Source organism: Antechinus flavipes, chromosome 2 (assembly GCF_016432865.1).
Source record: "Antechinus flavipes isolate AdamAnt ecotype Samford, QLD, Australia chromosome 2, AdamAnt_v2, whole genome shotgun sequence".
Classification (NCBI taxonomy): Eukaryota; Metazoa; Chordata; class Mammalia; order Dasyuromorphia; family Dasyuridae; genus Antechinus; species Antechinus flavipes.
Genome location: NC_067399.1, coordinates 553,528,627 through 553,547,294, shown reverse-complemented (window position 1 = coordinate 553,547,294; position 18,668 = coordinate 553,528,627). Strand labels below are relative to the sequence as shown.

At 33.1% G+C, this 18,668-nt stretch overlaps 1 protein-coding gene across 8 annotated transcripts in view; it reads left to right on the top strand.

The window, feature by feature from the left end:
- The first annotated feature begins 231 nt into the window (after positions 1-231).
- The window catches only part of MEF2A (myocyte enhancer factor 2A), a 243,666-nt gene continuing 225,229 nt past the window's right edge, over positions 232-18,668 (top strand). For 5 of the 8 annotated variants that reach the window (XM_051981010.1, XM_051981015.1, XM_051981007.1 and 2 more), the window contains exon 1: positions 336-439. The gene's annotated coding sequence lies outside the window, so the exon portion shown is untranslated. The other 3 variants (XM_051981008.1, XM_051981021.1, XM_051981011.1) reach the window with 2 other exon arrangements.

Below are 18,668 nucleotides of genomic sequence, written 5' to 3'. Positions count from 1 at the left end.
TCTTTTCTCCCACCCGGAAAAACATAGTCCGTGGTTCACGTTCCAGTGAAACACCCCTTGGTCTTAAATACACTGATTAAGCTTCTGTCTAACTTCATTATCTTCAACTCCGGCTCCACTAGGTTCGAACGCAAGGGGAAGAGAGCCGCGGAAAGGAAGCTTATCCACTGGGGGGCGAGAGGGAAGGGAGAAGAGAAAAAAGAGGCGTAGGGACACTGAGGTAGAAGATCAGACAGCGCACGCGCGCGGAGAGGAAGAAGTTCCGGTCTGGCTGGGGCCCTGTCTCCTAAAAATAGCCTCCGTGTTGGGATTCATCCGCTGATGTCCCAGTGAGTCCCAGGCTGAAGGAGGAGGCGGCTTCGGGCAGTGCTGTGTATGTGTGTGTGAGTGTGTGAGAGTGTGTGCATATGTGTGCATACCAGCCCCGCGGGGGGATACGGTGAGTTCTGACCTGGCTCATATCCAGACTTGGGTAACGGAGTGGAAGGGGGATAAGGGGTTAGAGGGGACGAGGGGACGGCGTCTCCGTCTCAGTGAAGTGGCCGGGGTAGGAGACTGGGAGGCTGGGTGTGGGTATATTGGGGTCGCGAGGTGGCGGGCCGTGTGATAAAGCGTAATCGGGCAGCTATGTGTTCAGTTGAAGGGAGTGATCTGAGACGGCTGACTATGCACTGGACTGATGTGGCATTGACCTGGTGGGAGGGGGTCGGTTGGCTGCGGGGTCACGCTAATGAGATCTTTGTGGGAGTGGGGGGGGTGTACTGGGGAGGTGTTAGGGATGGGGAGGAGAACGATGGGGACTCGGGGCTCACAGTCTCGAAGGTGAGGGTCGTCGAGAGGAAGTACCTTGAGGAGATGGGGTGGGAGGTGAGTGGTGTCACGATGCTGGGAGGCTTGGAAAAGCGTGAGCCTGAATGTACTGTTAGTAGAAGGTGTAGGGTTTTGTGTGTGTGCGTTCTTTGGGGTTTTTATTTGGGATAAAGTTAGGTTGTTTGTGTGTGTACACATACATACACGCATACATACATACATATATGCATATATGTGTATGTATGTATGCGTGTATGTATGTATACACACGCATATGAAAGGTGGAATCTTTGAAATAAAGGGATTGTCACTTTTGGCTATGTTGTAAAGAATACCGTAAAATTTCTGATGAACCCGTGGTATCTGTGCTCCTACCCAATTTTTAGGGCAGGGGATTGTTGGGAGGCCAAGCAGTATCAGTTTGGCTTTGAAAGTCAAGGTAGTTTTGAGTTTAGCGAAATTCTGAGGTTGAGGTTCCTAGAAGATGCCATTGTGTTAATTGGGCCACTGGAAGTTTTAGCTACTTCTCATCCTGCCACTAAGGTTAGGATACGCTTTGGATATGTTGACCTGTAGTTTGTTAACGATTCTCTTAATGGGATCTCTAGTTTGGATCTCCTAAGGTTTTCTTTGTGAAAAGGGCTGAATTAAATTTATATGTTAGTCATGTTACTTTTTGGTTTAGGAAGTTCTTGTGTGTTTATGGAGAGGGGAAGTAGAATAGGACTATATGTTAACAATGCGACTTTGTAAGTAATCTTTAAAATGCTCTGTGGCAGTAAACAGTAAATGTAAAATAAGAGAAATGTTTGGGAATGGGGGAAGGGGAAGAAATGTAGTGAGAGACACCTGCTAATGTGAAGCAGTGCTGTGTTTAACTGAGAGAGTTTAGTAATGAAGGAGTAAGCTTGCATGGAGACTGCTTTCTCTACTTTTTTGGTTCAGTAAATTTCAGTCCTATGGATGTGTTATGGATTATAGAAGCTTTTGAAATTGTGGTATTTTCAACAGCAAATAAGATGATTAGCGTTTTCAAAATTAAGCAGTTTTACCTTTAATTGTTGAAGTGGAAAGTCCAGAGATTTAAATTGAGTTTTCTCTTATTGTATAGTAGTGGCCGATAAGCTTCTGAAAAGTTCTAGATATTTACCTTTATATCAGGATAAGGAAATGACATATAATAAGAAATAAGAATTAGAGATATGTTAGAAAAAGACCTTGCTATTATATATATTTTTTCATTTTCTGTGTAATGCCTCTAAAACTTTTAGGTTTTTATCAGTTTTTTTTTTTTTTAATGTAACATTACTATGTAGTTGGAAAGTTTTCTGACTGCATTTAGGTATATCTTGAATAAAGATACTTTTTCTTTAAGAGTCCAGCTCTTTTTGTTTTGTCATTTTAGTACTTAGCATTGTCAGTTTTAAAATCAGTTTTCATCATGACAGGTATATGAACAATGTAGGAAAAGGGAAGGGGACATTTTTTGAAGACATACAAAATGCCATTTATCTTAATAAGAATTTAATTTAGGACATACAAGGTTAAAATTGCTATGACAATACCTTATTTTAAATAATAGCTATCTTTAAGTCAAGAGGCGGCAATTTTGCTTTCAACATTGTGACAAATGAAATTCATGTTCATAGATCATAGTTTTAATATTGGAATTGGTTTTATATGTTATTGTACTCATAATTAGCTTAGATATTGCTTTTATCACTAAGCGATAAAACAGAATACTTTCACAAAGGTTATGATAGTGGTAATCATACATACTCATATTCCATAAGCTAATGATTTAAAAATATTCCATTTTATTTAAATCTTAGGCTAATTTAATGCTTTCTACAAGATACTTGTGCTTTAGGAATTGTAAATACTGCAGTTTTTTTGAAATCACTATATTTTTTTGGTAAATGTACATTTACCAAATAAAAGTACATTTACAAAAATCTGTGATTTTCCTTTTGTTTTTATTTTCATATTATATTCATGTTTAACTTTTAGGGTTTTATTCATAATGCTGAGGAAAGTTTAAACCATTTTCTAGTCCGTATTTCATAAAATTAAATTATGAACCTGAAGAATAATGCCACACGACTTGAAAGTTGTAATTTGAACAATTTTATGATGATAACAGTAGTATAGGGTGAGAAATTTTAATCTAAATTTTAATTGTCTTATATTGTCTATAATTTAGAATGGGGGATTGTCGTATGATCCATAGAGGTTTTAAAACTAATTTGTTTATATTGGTGGAGGTCAAGGTATATTTAAGGAAAGTTTAGATGCTTTTTAGTGTTTGAATTTTTTTCCAAGCAGTTTTTTTTTTTTGCATAAGAAATTGAATTACTACTCCAAAGAACAAAAATGTACTAACATATAATAAATGCTGAGAATCTATTAAATACTTATGAGTAAGGTGCTGTGCTAGGTGCTGAAAATGTCTTCATAGATAACATAGTTTCAAAGATGTTAAATAACAATTCCCATCTTTGAGCAGCCTACATATTATATAGGGCAGAATCAAACACATATATATGATACAGAGTATAATGTGATATAGCTAGGAGAGTTTCAGACAAAAATGTATGAAAATTTAAGGAGGAAAATTTAAAATTTTCAGTTGTGAGAGAGAAGAATAAAAGACTATTCTCTGGAGAACATAGTACTGAAACTAGTACCATGAAGAAAGGAATTGACTAAGTGTAGATGTGCAAACCTCAAAGCACCATATGAAGAAGTTGTTATTAGTATTATATGGAATTAAGGCATTCTAACTTAAAGGTACGTGGAAGTAGAAAAATGGCAAGAAAGGAAAAATAAAATTTGTTGTACAGTTGGGCTGAAATGTAGCCTGTATGAAAGGGAATTTTGTGAAACTTTAGAAGGTAGATTGGAGATTTTTCACTTCTCAAATACCAACCTAAAATAAATGCCCTTTATCCTATAGGAATTGGGAGACCAATGAATATTTTTGAGCTTGAGAATTAAATGATTAGACTTGTGCATTATGAAGATGATTTTGGTATGTGAAAGATGCTGATGAGATCGGAGGTAAAGAAAACAGGATGACATTGTTTTAAAGGGCTCAAAGAGGAAACACAGGATTGTGGAAGTATAATTGATTAATTTGGTAATTGATTGGCTATTTAGAGTTATGGTGATGGAGAAATTAATAGTCAAAGATGAGTGGAAGCTTTCAAATTTGGAAAGTAGAGAGATCAACAAATAAGGAAATACAAAGAAAGATAAGAGGCTACAACTTTTGAACACATTGAGTCTGAGGCATCTATGAAAATCCAGGTAGAGATATTCACCAGGCATTTGGAAATATGACTTGATAGATGTAGAAGAAATCTGTATAAGATATTTCAAACTATGTGAATGGATGATTGTCATATACTTTCAACAGAGATGTTGATATTTCCTCCTACATGATGGCATTCTAGTTCTTCAATTTCTCCAGTTTTATAACTTATTTTTTTTACTCCACCTTGGACACACATAATGATGTGGCTTCAAATCTTTGATCCTATCCTCAGTCACAAAAGCTCCACTTCTCTGATCACAAATGTTTAAATTCCTCTGGCCAACTATACACTGCTATTTAGATGGAATCATCTTTTCCCCTACTTCTTATCTAGTTAAACCTATTCATTATCCTCCCAATAATTTCATCTTTCTACTCCTCAGTATTTAACCTGACTTTCACCTCTAATTTGGCCTAATTTTCCTCCCTTTTTGTGTAAATACTATAGTTAGCTTAATGTATAGATATTATACTTAACTATTAACATTTCATATTGTCTTTAGTTCTTGAATTTCTTGTTCCCTATTATCCTATTCTTTGGCAAATATCAACCCTGTATTACTTCCACCATTTACTTTCCCTCTTCTTTATATGCTCCTTATGGTAGAAGAAACCCCTGAAGTGTACTAATCCCACTACAAATTAATAATATCTAATATTTTCCAAAGCATCTTTTCCAAAACTTCTCTTTTCAAATCTCCCATCTCTAGTACTTCATACTTTACTGAGAAAATAGGGATCTTTGTTAGCAAGTTTCTCTCTTGTTTTTGTTTTTCTACGTTTCAAAACTTATAATAACTCCATAATTCTTCATAATCTCAGTTCTTTTACTGTAGTCTCTGATGGAAGTGCCCCTTCTACTCACCAAAGCTAACCTTCCCACTTGTGTTTTTGATGATGTTTTTTCTCTAGTGGATTTCTTTCCAGATTATCCTTTTTCTCTTTGTCTTCTTATCTACTGGCTTTTCCTGCTTCCTATACTTAGGCCTTGGTCTTTCCCTATCCTTAAAAAAAAAAAAAAAAAAAAGAATCTTTGCTCAGTTAACATTCATTTAAGCTGTCATTTTATTTCTCTTCTCTTTTTCACAACTAAGCTAGAAAAAAGAAATTCTACTTTTGTTGCCTCTATTTACTTTCTTCTCACTTCTCAACACTTTGTAATACTATTCCTGATCTCATCATTCAACTGAAACTGTTGTCTCCAAAGATACTAGCTAACATTTGACCTGATTAACCACTCTTTCTTCCAGGATATCTTTATTCCCCCTCTGTTTTCATGGTACTGTTCTATTTTGGCTCTCCTTTTATTTAGTACCATACCTAGTACCCCATAACTGCTTAATAAGGGCTATTCATCCTTAAGTGTCCTTTCATGGATGATTCATTCCTGATCCTTAATTGTGGGTTTGCCATGGTTCTCTATCCTGGATCTCTATCTGAGGTCTTTTTCTTTATAGTCTCTTTTTTTGTACCTCATCGGCTTCCCTATGCTCAATTATAATATTTAGGCAGATCTAGCTATATGCCAGTTTTTTCTTGAGTTCCAATTTCACTTCACCAACCGCCTATGGAACATTTCAGATTGTTTGACCTATAGGTACATCAAACTCAACAGATTTTGAAACAGAACACAATATATATTTTTCTTCCATATATACCCTTCCATACTTCCCTGTTCAGGGCACTGCTGTCCTTCCAAATTACCTGTGTTTACAGACTATAAATGATACTTGATCCTATACTCTTTCCTCACCTCACATAGCCAGGCAGTTTCCATATCTTGTCAATTTTACTTTAATATTTTTTGCATCTATTCACTTCTTTTCATGGCTACCACCACAGTTCAATTCTGCCTTATTGGATCTTTACTAATTGGTTCATTTTATCTCCAATTTATCTTCTTGATTCATTTGCTTGTATAGCACAAATGTAACTGGCCTCTTCTCAGTGATCTCCTCTGGCTCTCTATTGCCTCTAGGATCAAATACACATTCTTTTGTTTTGCATTTAAAGTCCTGGAGATCTTGATTTCAACTTTCCTTTCTGGGCTTATTATACATTAATTCACCTTCATGGCCACTATAATCTAGCCAAATTGGCCAATTTGCTGTTCCTTACAGAGAACACTTAAAAAATATGTATATTTTATTTTTCCCCACAATTACATGGTTAAACAATTTTAAAACTTAAAAAAAAAGTTTTGAGTTCTAAATTCTATCCTTTTCTCCTCTTTCTTCCTTCTGAAGACAGTTAATCAAATATAGGCTATATGTGTACAATAAAATATTTTCATATTAGTCATTTTGTATAAGAAGACTAATGAAAGAAGAAAAATTAGAGAAAGAAAGTGAAAACTATTATACTTCAGTCTGTATTCAATCAATATTAGTTCTTTCCCTGGAGGTAAATAGTATGCTTCATTATTAGTCCTTTGGGATTGTCTTGGATTGTCATATTGTTGAAAATAGCAAGTCATTCACAGTACTTCATTGAACAATATTGTTTTTACTCTGTACAGTGTTCTCCCAGTTCTGTTTACTATGCATCAGTGTATGTACATCTTTCCAGGTTTTTCTGAAATCATCCTTCTTATCATTTTATATACACATTAATATTCTCTTTCAATCCAATTCCTAGCCATCACAAAAAGAGCTGCTATAAATTTTTTTTTTACAGATAGGTCCTTTTTCCTTTTTTGGATATCTTTGGGATATAGTTCTAGCTGTGGTATTACCAAATCAAAGAATATATAGCCCTTTGGGCATAGTTCCAAATTATACCCAAAGGGGACATTTTACCACCTGTCTCTTTGCATTTGCACAGGATGTTCCTCATCCTTGTAATGTACTCACTGCTTTTTAGTTTTTATTGATATTTGTTTATATATACCTACATTTTCCAGTATATCTCTGATCTCTCCCTAGAGAGCTATCCTTTACCATGAGAGTAAAAAAGGAGAAAACTAGTAATAGTTTTACTATTACTAATTACACAATTAATAAACAATCAACTAGTCATTCATCATTAGTCCCCTGTCTCTTCAAAAATGTAGAGGTAGATACCTTCTCATGTATCTCTTCTTTGGGGCCAACTGTGGTCATTTTAATTTCATAGCATTCATTTTTGAGTTTTCTTTTTTTTTTTTTTTCTTTTTTTTCTTTTAAGATTGTGTATATTATTTTTCTGGTTCTGCTTACTTCACTCTTCATCAGTCCATATAAGTATCCCCCTGCTTCTGTATATTCATCATATTTATTATTTCTCAAAATATAGTACTGTTTTTTAATATTCTTGTACCACAGTGTGTTTAACCAGTCCACATTCGATGGATCTGTACTTTGTTTAAATATTTGTTGCCACAAAAAAAATATTGTCATAAATGTTTTGATGTAGATGAGATCATTTTAAAAATAATTTCCTTTGCAGTGGGATCTGTGTGTCAAAGACAAAAAGCATTTTAGTGACCTTTCCTTTTTTTAAGCATACTTAGAAATGGTTGATCAATTCACAGTTTTACCAATAGTATATTACTGAATTCATATTTCTATAGTTCCTCTATAGTTAAGCATTCCCATCTTTTCCAGTTTGTGAGGTGTGAAATGAAACTTCAGTGGTTTAATTTATATTTCTCATTATTAGTGATTTGCCATCTTGTCACCTAAAATTTAAGAAGCCCTTTCTCCATGCCAAGCACTATAGTAAAGGCCTGGGGATACAAAGAAAAGCAAAAGACAGCTCTCTTTTCTCAAGAAATTAATTCACATTCAAATGCATAAACAACTATGCATAAGCAATATTAAAAACAAGATCTCATAATACATTATATAGGGGAATGGGATATATGAAGACTGGAAAAGTAGTAAGGAAGCAGATTATAAAGGGCTTTGAAAGCTGAACAGAATTTTATGCTATGATGGTAGAATCATCAGGTCTTAACAACAAATTGGTTATGGAGGAGGATGAGAGTGAAGAATTAAGGATGACATCTAGATTGTAACTAGGTACTGGGAAGATGGTATTTTTGAAGTTTGGAAGAAGTCTGGATTTTTTTTTTTTTTTTGAGGAGATAATGAATTTAATTTTGGACATGTTGAGAGTACAGTGTCTTATGAGACATTGAGTTGAAGATATTCCTATTTTAAGACTGGAGATCAGCAGAAAGTTTAAGGCTGGAGAAATAGACTTAAGAATCTTTTTAGAAATGGTAATTTACTCTGGGAGATATTGATATTCTATTTATTAAATAAAATAGAATAGAAAAAGAAGACACAAGGGTCCAGGGCAAGAGCTCTGTGAGACATCAATAGTTAATGGGTATGATTAGGATTGAGAACTTCCAAAGGAGACTGAGAAGTGGTCAGACAGGAAGGAGAACCAAGAGAAAGCAGTGTTGTGAAAACCTAGAGAAAAAAAAATGTCAAGAGGAGGGTGATGAACAATGTGAAAGCTTGCAGAGAGATCAAGAAGAATGAAGTTTGAGAAAAGGTCATTAGATTTGGCAATTAAGAGATAATGAGTAATTTTGGAGAGAACAGTCTGGATTGAATAATGAGGATGCAATCCAAACTGAACATGAGAGGAAAGGAAATGGACGAATTGATTGTATATACCCTTCCCAGAAGTTAGGTACAAAAGGCAGAAAAGAGATATGGAATGCTGGTAAATGAGTGTTCTTTGAGGGGACTAGACATTTTGATAGGATGAAGAATAGAGTGAATTCTAATGACCTCTTTTAAGCGCCTTAATTTTTCAGTGAAATTTGAGAACAATCTTTCAAATAGTTGTTGATAGTTTGTAATTCTCCTTTTTTGAGGACTGTCCATATATTTTGACATTTTTCTACTATCTTTTGGTCTTGAAGAATTTGTGTGGTATAGTGGGTACAGTGCTTGACATGGCGTCAAGAGGATCTGAATCTAAATTCTGCCTTATATACTTATAAGCAATGTGATCCTAAGTAAATCACCCAACTACTCTGTACCTCAGTTTACTCTTTATAAAACAAAATAACACTATTTAGATAATAGTATCTAATAGTAACACCCAAGATAACATATGAAATATATGTGAATGTACTTTGCAAATCTTAAAATGCATATAAATGTTACTTATTATTACATTTGTGTTACTTCTCAAATTTTAGCTACTAGGCCATTATCAGAGAGATAACGTAAAGGTTGCATTGTTCATCTTTACTTTTTAGAATCCTAAGTTTCCTTTAGCTTAGTTTCAAGTACTACCTCCTATGTTAGGCCTTTACGGATTCCTAGTCCATCTTGTCTTCTCCAGCAGATCACTCTTTCTCTCATCCCTGTTTCTCTTGAATTTTTTTCTGTCTACCAGATTTTTCTCTATTACCTGTATACACATGTTCCTATCTTCCCATTCTCAGCACGCCCCTCCCCCCAAAACAAAACAAAACAAAACAAAAAAACAACCCTCTCATTTGATCCTAATAGCTGGCATCCCATATCTTTTTTCTTTGTGGCTATTCTTTATTGAGAAGGAAATCTATAACAGATGACTTTACTTCCTTTCTTCTTATATTGTATTTGCCGTTTGGCTTTCAATGTAAACTGCTCTCTCCAAAATTAATAATGATCTCTTAATTGCCAAATCTCTAATGACCCTTTCTCAAAGGGTCTTTGCACCTCTTGCACCACTGTGGCCTTCCACATTGTCCGTCAGCCTTTCCTCCTGGTAGTCTTTAGATTTTAATGACACTGTTCTTTGCTAGTTCTCCTTTTAACTTTCTTCTTAAGTTTCTTTTGCTGGCTCTTGATCCTTTCAATTACTTATCAGGGGTGTGACACAGGCCTTTCTCCTGGATGTACTTCTACCTCAATACTATATTAGTTTGTCATTCCATCAGATCCCCTGATTTCAGAAATTATCTCTATGTAGATGTCTCTCAAATTGATTTGATTGATTCTAACCTTTTCTCCAGTCTCAGGCCTTCAATTGATTTTTTAAAAGTAAAAGTTTTTATTTGATTTTTTAAAAAATCACCATAGTTTCCCCCAGTTATCCCTCTTTCTTCTCCCAGTGTCATCCCATATAATAAATAGTATTTTTAAAGACAACCAAAAAAAAAAAAAAAAAGAAAGAAAGAAAAAAAGTAGGGAAAAAATTAGTATAACTTATCAGCACATTGAAAAAGTCTGAAAATATGTATACAATGCTTGTGGATGTCTCACCTCTGCAAAGAGGTGGATTTGGGATGTTTTCTCTTATCTCTTCTGTGGAGCCATTTAAAATTTTTCCGTAATTTTATAACATTCACATATTTATGTGTATGTATATGATTATGTGACTTTTTTCCATTTACATTGTTGTAGTTGTGTATGTTTTTCTTGGTTCTATTTACTTCTCTATCAGTTCATATAGATCTTTCCGTGCTTCTTTGTATTTATCACATTTATCAGTTCTTACATGAATTCATGGACTTCAGTTTGTTTAGCCATTCACCAGTCTATGGGGAGCTACTTTGTTTCTGATTCTTTGCTATTTAAAAAAATGCTGGAATATATATTTTAGTGTTTAAAGTTCTTTCTTCTTATGGAGCATGGAGATTGTGCTGATCTCATTAGTGTGTGCCTGTGAAACCTGGACAATATACCAGCACCTTACCAGGAAATTGAATTGCTTCCATTTGAATTGTCTTAGGAAGATTCTGAAGATCACCTGGCAGGATAAGATACTGGACTCTCAGATCCTTTCTCAGACTAAATTGCCATTCAAATTCTACAAAGAGTGCAACTTCATTGAGTTGTCCACATTATTTAAGAAGCTCAAGATGTGCAAAGTTCATCCTAAATATTCATAGGAACTGTGCCCAATCTGAGGCAGAGCATTCCAAGTTCTTGTTGGTCTGATCAGCCACAATTGGACATACTAATTTGAATCTAATATAACAATGCCATTTTGGACCTCTTTGAATATGAAGAACAACAACTAATCTTATTAGGAATTTGGGCTAGCAGTGGAATCTCTGGGACAAGTAAATCTACGTTTTGGTCACTTTTTTGATACCATTCCAAATTGCTTTCACTGTTGCACAGCCTTACCAATTGACATTTTTGCATTGTATAACAATACCTCAGGGTTATTTTGATTTGCATTTTTCTTCTAATTAATGATTTGGGATAGTCTTTTATATGGTTGTTAATTATTTGCAATTCTTTTCCTTTCACCACTTGTCTGTTTAGAAATGGCTTTGGGTATTTAGTCTATGCCACTTGTGCCAGTTTGCATGTTTGCATGTGTGCTTGGGAATGTGTGTGTATGTGTGTGTGTGTGTGTGTGTGTGTGTGTGTGTGTGTGGGTATGTATTTGTTTTCCTGTTAATTGTTTATAAATCTTGGATACCAAAATCTCACAAGAGAAAATTAATGCAATTTTTTTTACTGTTTCCCTTCTTATTCTAGGTATATCAATTTTATCTGTGCAAAACCTTTTTAATTTCATGTAATCAATTTTTTTTTTGTTATTTGTAATTATCTCCATTCCTTGTTTAGTTAAAACTACATCTCCTTCTTATAGCTGTGAAAAGTATGTAATTTGCTTCTTGCAATCTTATCCTATTTCTGTCATTGAAATAACTTTTTTTTTTCCAAGAAGAGGGCCATAGTTTTCACCAGATGCACAAAAATAGTTAAGATCCTATCAATTATTAGATCACTAAGGTAACAAGATCATAGTTTTAGAGTTGGAAGTGACTTTAAAGGTTCTTTGAATTCAGCCTTCTTCATTTTAGAGATAAAGAAACTGAGGCACAGAGATAATGGGTTTGCCATGTATCTAGTAAATGTTTGAGGTGAGATTTGAACTGAGATCTTTCCAACTAAGTCTTTTCCCAATCTAAATCCCATGATTTCTGAGACCCTTTCAAGCTCCAACATTATATATATAGAATCAGGTCACCCTCACTTAAGATCCCAGTGAAAGGATTTGTATTCCTTTAGTAGGTACACAAGCACATTTATCCTGGTTTGTCATCTTCCTTTCTATTGATCTGGCAGTTGGATTTTCCAAGCCTTGCTTGGAGAGTATTTATTTTTTATTGTTAGCAATCTACTTTGCTTCTTTTTACATAAGGAATCTATTTCCCTTTCGTCATTTAAAAACATCCCTTCCCCCAAAAAACTCCAATAAAATACAACAAAAACAAGGACAGCAACAGCAAACCTAGATTATGCTGAAATAGTTTTTTAAAAATTAGGGAAAATTCAACCATTTTCCAGTTATGTTGTGAATAATTTCATTTTACTTTAATCTGTACCTTTGTCTTCTTGTGTTCAATTCATAAACTGTGAAGTAGAGGTTTAAAAAGTTATATATTTAATTCTTAATGTGATGATTTAAGTTCTTACAATGAATAATTATGCAAGAAAACTAAAAAATTCTTAAGTTTGAGTAATACAGGATCTTGAAGTTAGGAGTATTTGAAAAAATGTTCTGTAGTACTAATTTTATTATCAGATTGTGTATGAAATGTTTAGTTATTTTCTAAAGCAGTTTTTGACTGTTTAAGACTATTTATAAAAAAAATCAAAACCCCCTATTATCTATGTAGGAAATAATTCTTAAATAAAAGCATTTTTACTAACTTATGAGTAAAATCAACCATTTAGGGAGTAATTTAGAAAGTTGTAGGCAGTGTGTAGAATTTAAGGCGGCATTTGCAACCTAGTATTTATGTACTAGGAATAAATTAAATTTTAAAAAGTTTTCTGAAGCTAGCTTCTGATTTTGAAATTTTCATTTTACTTTAGGTATGAAACAGAATGACTTAGTTCAGCAGCCTCAAATCAATCTTGCAATTTGGATAACAATTATAAAGATAAAGACAGAAATCTTAAGTATTGTGTGTTGTATTTGTTGACACCCCGGTTCAATAAACTTTTTACAAACTGATTTCTTTTGGTTATTTACATGTGATGTAATCTGAATCATGATTGTAATGAAAGTTTGACTTATTAGTGTGTAAATCACAGAGATTAAAATTAGTGAGAAAATGTGACAGGTGGTAAGTTAGACATTTGAAGGAGGTTGTATAATTATAATCATTTCATTTCTGGTAGAAATAAAACTATTACTTTGACATTATATACCAAATTAAATGATTCTTGTGAAAGACAAAAGAAATGTTTGTTGATTTTGATAATAGACAAGTCATTTAATCTCTTCAGGGCTCAGGATCCTTATCTGTAAAATGAGTGGTGTTGGTCTTCATTATATCTTAAAGTCCTTTCTACTATGAAAGTCTGTGAAATGATATGGATTTAGAATAGCTTTTACCTATGAATGAATGCTAACCAATGCCATGTTGAGGAGGTAATTGTGGGAGGGTGGGGACATTGAATACTGGAGAGTAGGAAACATTTCCAGACCTCCTGAATCCTTTTCCCTAGCTGACTAGTGGCTATGGAATTTGGGAGAATGATATACATTTTTTCCCTCTAAAACCCAGTGACTATGGTTGGGAAATTGAATCAAAGGGTAATCTTCTTAAACTTTATTGAAATGAATTTTCTTTATAGGTATAATATCTTGCAATTTAGTTCCTACACTAGCCCATGAATGTGTGTTTTACTCAGAACTTGATGTGAAGTACAGCATTAATTGTGAGAACCATGGATTTTTGTGAATTAGTCTGGAAACTTAAATCATTATGATACTATTAGTTCTATAGGAAAATGAATTATAAAATAAAAGAAAAAAATTCTATTAAAATGACCTTTGGAATCTTATCCATTTGTAAATTTATTGCTATTGGCATTTAGGTGATATTTATCATTTATTATTCACTTGACATGAACGGGACATTAATGGAGTTTTTAGGAGTTTGGCCAAATACTTGGGTCATGAAATGAAAAAAAGAGGTGGATTTAGATTCTGCTGATTTGAGTTCAAATTCTGCCTTTTATGTATCTCTTGTAGACTTGGGCCAGTTACTTCTTTGAGTTTCACTTTTCTATCTGTAAAACTACTGGGTTGATTGAGAAAATTTCTTAAGATCCCAGCTGTCACTCTGGGGATTATGAGGAAGTTGAAACAATAGTCATTATGCAAAAACAACTTTATGCTATTGTGACTGGAAGAGAGAGGGTCAAGATAGAAGTAAGCTTCTTATGCAGACTTTGTTTCTTTAATTTCCTAAAAAGTAAAACTTACAATTAGGTAAAGATTTTGCTTTTTTGTTTTGTTTTGTTTTTTTTGTTAGGAAGATATCACTTTTACATAAAACTGCTAAAGAAAGGTGTTTTTTTTTTTTTCCCTTTTAGAAATGCAGATAATGTGTAACATACTGTTTCTATTTTTCTTTCATTTGAATACTGTTTAATTTCAACAACTATTTATTAAATATTTATATTTGAGATGAAATGTGCATGACCAGATAAGGATAAGGAAAACCTGAGTTCAAGTTCTAATTAATATATAAATAAAACATTTAACTTTTCAGACCTCGGGCAAGTCTAAAACTGAGTCACAGAACAATTGTTAACCATAATTGATAGAGGGAGTTCTGACTATTACTAAGATCACACAGCATTCAAAAACATGAAGGAAATAGTGCTGCCAACACTGATGATAACATAGATTTTTATACTATTTAATGTTTGTAGAATGCTTTATATCAATTTATATTTCAGTCCAACAGTGTTATGCAGTAAAGTTACCATTATCCCCATTTTGAGGATGAGACCGTTAATATGAGAGGTTAGACCTACCCAAGTTCACCCAGCTAAGTGAGGTGGAATTTAGGTCTTCCTGACTGAAAGTCCATTCTTTTCGGTGTCTATCTCCTTACTAGGTGATTAAATCCTCCTTCTTAGGCATTGAGTATAGTGCTTTGAATACAACATATGTATAATAAATATTTGTAATATGTATTTGTGGAAAAGGGTATAAGTTATGTTTTTAGTCCTGTGTTTTCTTATGTATAGGATCTGATGGTTGTATATGATTTAAAACCTCTTAAAAATTGGGGAAAATCTACTTTTAAAATCAAAGCTGTATGTAACATTTAACTATTTAGTTAAAATGCATCAAAATGTTCAAGTTCTGACGTTTTCATATTGTCAATCTTTGACTTCAAATATGTCCTCTCTGGGCCTGTCCTCATCTTTTATAAATTTTGATGTTAAACTAGGTACCTTGAAGGATGTTTCTAACTTTGTGACTCAATGATTTTTACTTGTGATTTTTTAAAAATTTTGAGTAAAAGCACCATAAAGTATAGTAGAAAAAGCACTCTAGATTACGAGAGATGAGATTTTGAGATCTAGTAGTCATGTCATAATTACAGGGTAACTTTGGACAATTTCTTTTTAACTTCCTTCAGATGTAGTTGCTTTTGCAGAATGTAAATACCTTCCATAAACATTGGACTAGACCAGATGATGAGGTTTTGCTACTCTGAGTATTATAAAATATAAATGAAAAGTTTGAAACAAAACAGCAAAACTTTTGACTTAATTTGAAAAATCTATTTCCCAAGATGAGGAGGAGGATGGGAGAGAAATTAGGCTTTTTAAAAATTTTTTAGTTAATCTTTAATAGAACATTGAAATTTTGTTTCTGTGTTAAAAGGAACAGTTCAACAGCTAGAAAGTTATATTAACTATATACTAGATAATTTATTTAAATAGTTCCAGTACTTAAAGTATAAATAAAATATAGTAATAAATTATGTTATATTCTTTAAATATGAGCCAGTTTAAAACATGTTAATTTTTTTCAGAACTCTAACAAGGTATGCCTTTCAGTTAGAAGTGAAGAAACTGTGCTTCCCAGTTAAGAAATCTGTCCTATTGAATTTGATTTTTGTATTGTATGTTTTAATAAATTTAGTAAAAACATCTTTGCTCACTTTCCTGATATCTTAAATTTTACTTACATTTTTTTTTCAGAAAAACTAAGCATGCCATATCTCAAATTTTAAGATGTACTTCTGACACATGAGCATAATTTTGCTGATCCACCATAATTACATAATGAGATTTTCCATGTGATGTTGACAGGTTTATATAGATCCTTTTACTTTTATTTTCTTACCTAGTCTTTTTTGTGACTAATGGTACAGGCAGACAGGACAGACCTTGGAGCTATGGGTAAGATAGGCTTGTGGAACATGTTGAATATTGTTGTTATAGGCAGTAAGTTTCAATTTTGGCCAAATTAGTACAATACTATAACATTTTCAGAATAAACATATATACACATATATCCATAATTCATCATTTAAAACTAAACATTATCTGCATACATATATTGTATCTAGGATACACCGTGACATATTTAACTTGTATAGGATTGCTTGCCATCTGGGGCAGGGAGTGAAAGGAGGGAGGGGAAAAGTTGGAACAGAAGTGAGTGCAAGGGATAATGTTGTAAAAAAAATTACCCAGGCATGGGTTCTGTCAATAAAAAGTTATAATAATAAAAAAAAAACCCTAAACATTACACATATTGTGCATCTGTATCAATCTGTAGTTGATAAAGTACCTACTAAGTGTCAGGCACTGTGAGGCACTGGGGATCTCCCCACTCTCCTAAGATTGTCCTTTTAATCTCTTGGGAAAAGACTATATACCTAGAAAAGCTGAAAGTCGAAAAAAGACACCTGACACTTTGTTGGAAAAGTCAGAGAAGTTCCAAAGCCATTCTGTCAGATAGGAAATGAGATTTCTACTGAGTCCTCTTCTTAAATGGAGGTTTTGGAATTCAAGACTTCTTCCTACAATAAGAATGGCAGATGTCCCATTAGCTGAAATTTCTACCTCCACAACATCTCTTCCATCTTACTCCTTTTCTTCACTCACATGACTACTAATTTAATTCAGACCCTCTTGCCTCTGCAAACTGACCCCAAAATAATTTTTTAAATTTAATTTTTATTTTTCAATTCTCTACTCAATGAGTAGGCAAAAACAATATGCCACCCATTATCCACAAGAAGTCATGCAAAACATTTCCACATTAGCCATGCTCTCCCTCCTCTCCTGACCAAAGTAAAAAAAATAAGGAAAGGGAAAAAATTCTGCATTGTTGAGTCATCAGTTCATTTTATAGATTAGTCTTTTGGAGTTGTGGTGGACTATTATATTGATCAGAGTTGCTACTCTTTTATAGATGATTGTAAAAGTTTGCCATATTGTTATTAATGTGTGGTTTGTTCTCCTAGTTCTTCCTTGACTCTGTACCATCAATTTATCCATCTTCCCACATTTTTCTAAAACATCCTTTTTTATCATTTGTCACAGTACAATGTATTCCATCATGTTTGTATACCATAACTTACTAAGCTATTCCCCAATTTATGAGCATCTCCTTCAGTTGCCAATTCAAAAAAAAATTGCTGTACATCTTTTTGTACATATGATTCCTTTTCTTTCTTTTTTAATCTTTTTGGAATGTAGACTTAATGTTAATATTGATAGATTAAAGGATATGAACAATTTTATAGCCCTTTGGGCATAGGTGTAAATATTTCTAAACAACTATTTCCTATACTCTTCCATATGTGAACTTTTAAAGTAAAACTTTAAATTTTATCTTTTACTATAAATATATTATAATTTTTTCTTTTAAATGATATATTTAGTAGCTTTTTTTAAAAACACAACAAATAACACATTTTGGAAGCCATAAATCATTATTTTAAAAATTAACAAAATCAAATTTCTATTCAGTCAAAAATATTCATTTTTCAATTTCAATAATCTGTTTAAACTTGGCCCTCTTGAGAGCCACCTTATCTCTGCATGTAATAATCAGCTTTTTCAATTGGAGTCCATATCTTTGCAAAGGTTTGGCAACAAACAACTATTAAAGATTTGACTTTTAATGAAGTTAATGATTTTGATAATGATTTTAATGGGTGATTTTTTTTTTTTATTGGCTACAAGTATTTGCCGATGGATCATGCAATGAGTACAAGTGATGTATTCATTGCCGTGCTTTGATTTTTGCTACAAATCCAACATTCTTACTTTAGCATGTCTGCTTAGACTGCAGTACAATTTTTCTATCTTAATCCTTCACTTAAAAAAAATTCTTTAGTTAGGTATAAAGCTTCCCCTTTTTTGGACACTCTTCTAAGGGCCAACAAAACAGCAATTTATCTTATATACATTCTTCATAAACTTAGCTTACATAAAATACTAAATGTGCCATGTTAAAAATATTAGTTGTTTCATCTAACTAAATTGCAAACTGAGTTGCCTAACAATAAGATGCTGGAATTGGTCATTGCTAATTACAGAAATTTTTTTGGAAACAGTATTTCTCCATATTTTTTCTTATGAACTATTTCTGACATTTTAATTGCAGTAGGTAACACAAGATCTTTTATTGCATAGGGCTTTTTAGCTTTTGCAATTAAATAAGAAGTTTCATGTAATAGAAATAAATATTTTGTTGACAGGAACAAATTTCTCAAAACATTGTTTTTCTTTATTTAAAGATTTAAAAAGGTGTTCAAAATATTTGTTTTGTTTTTTTGCAATACGATGCTTGGATTAAGATGTTGCTCTGG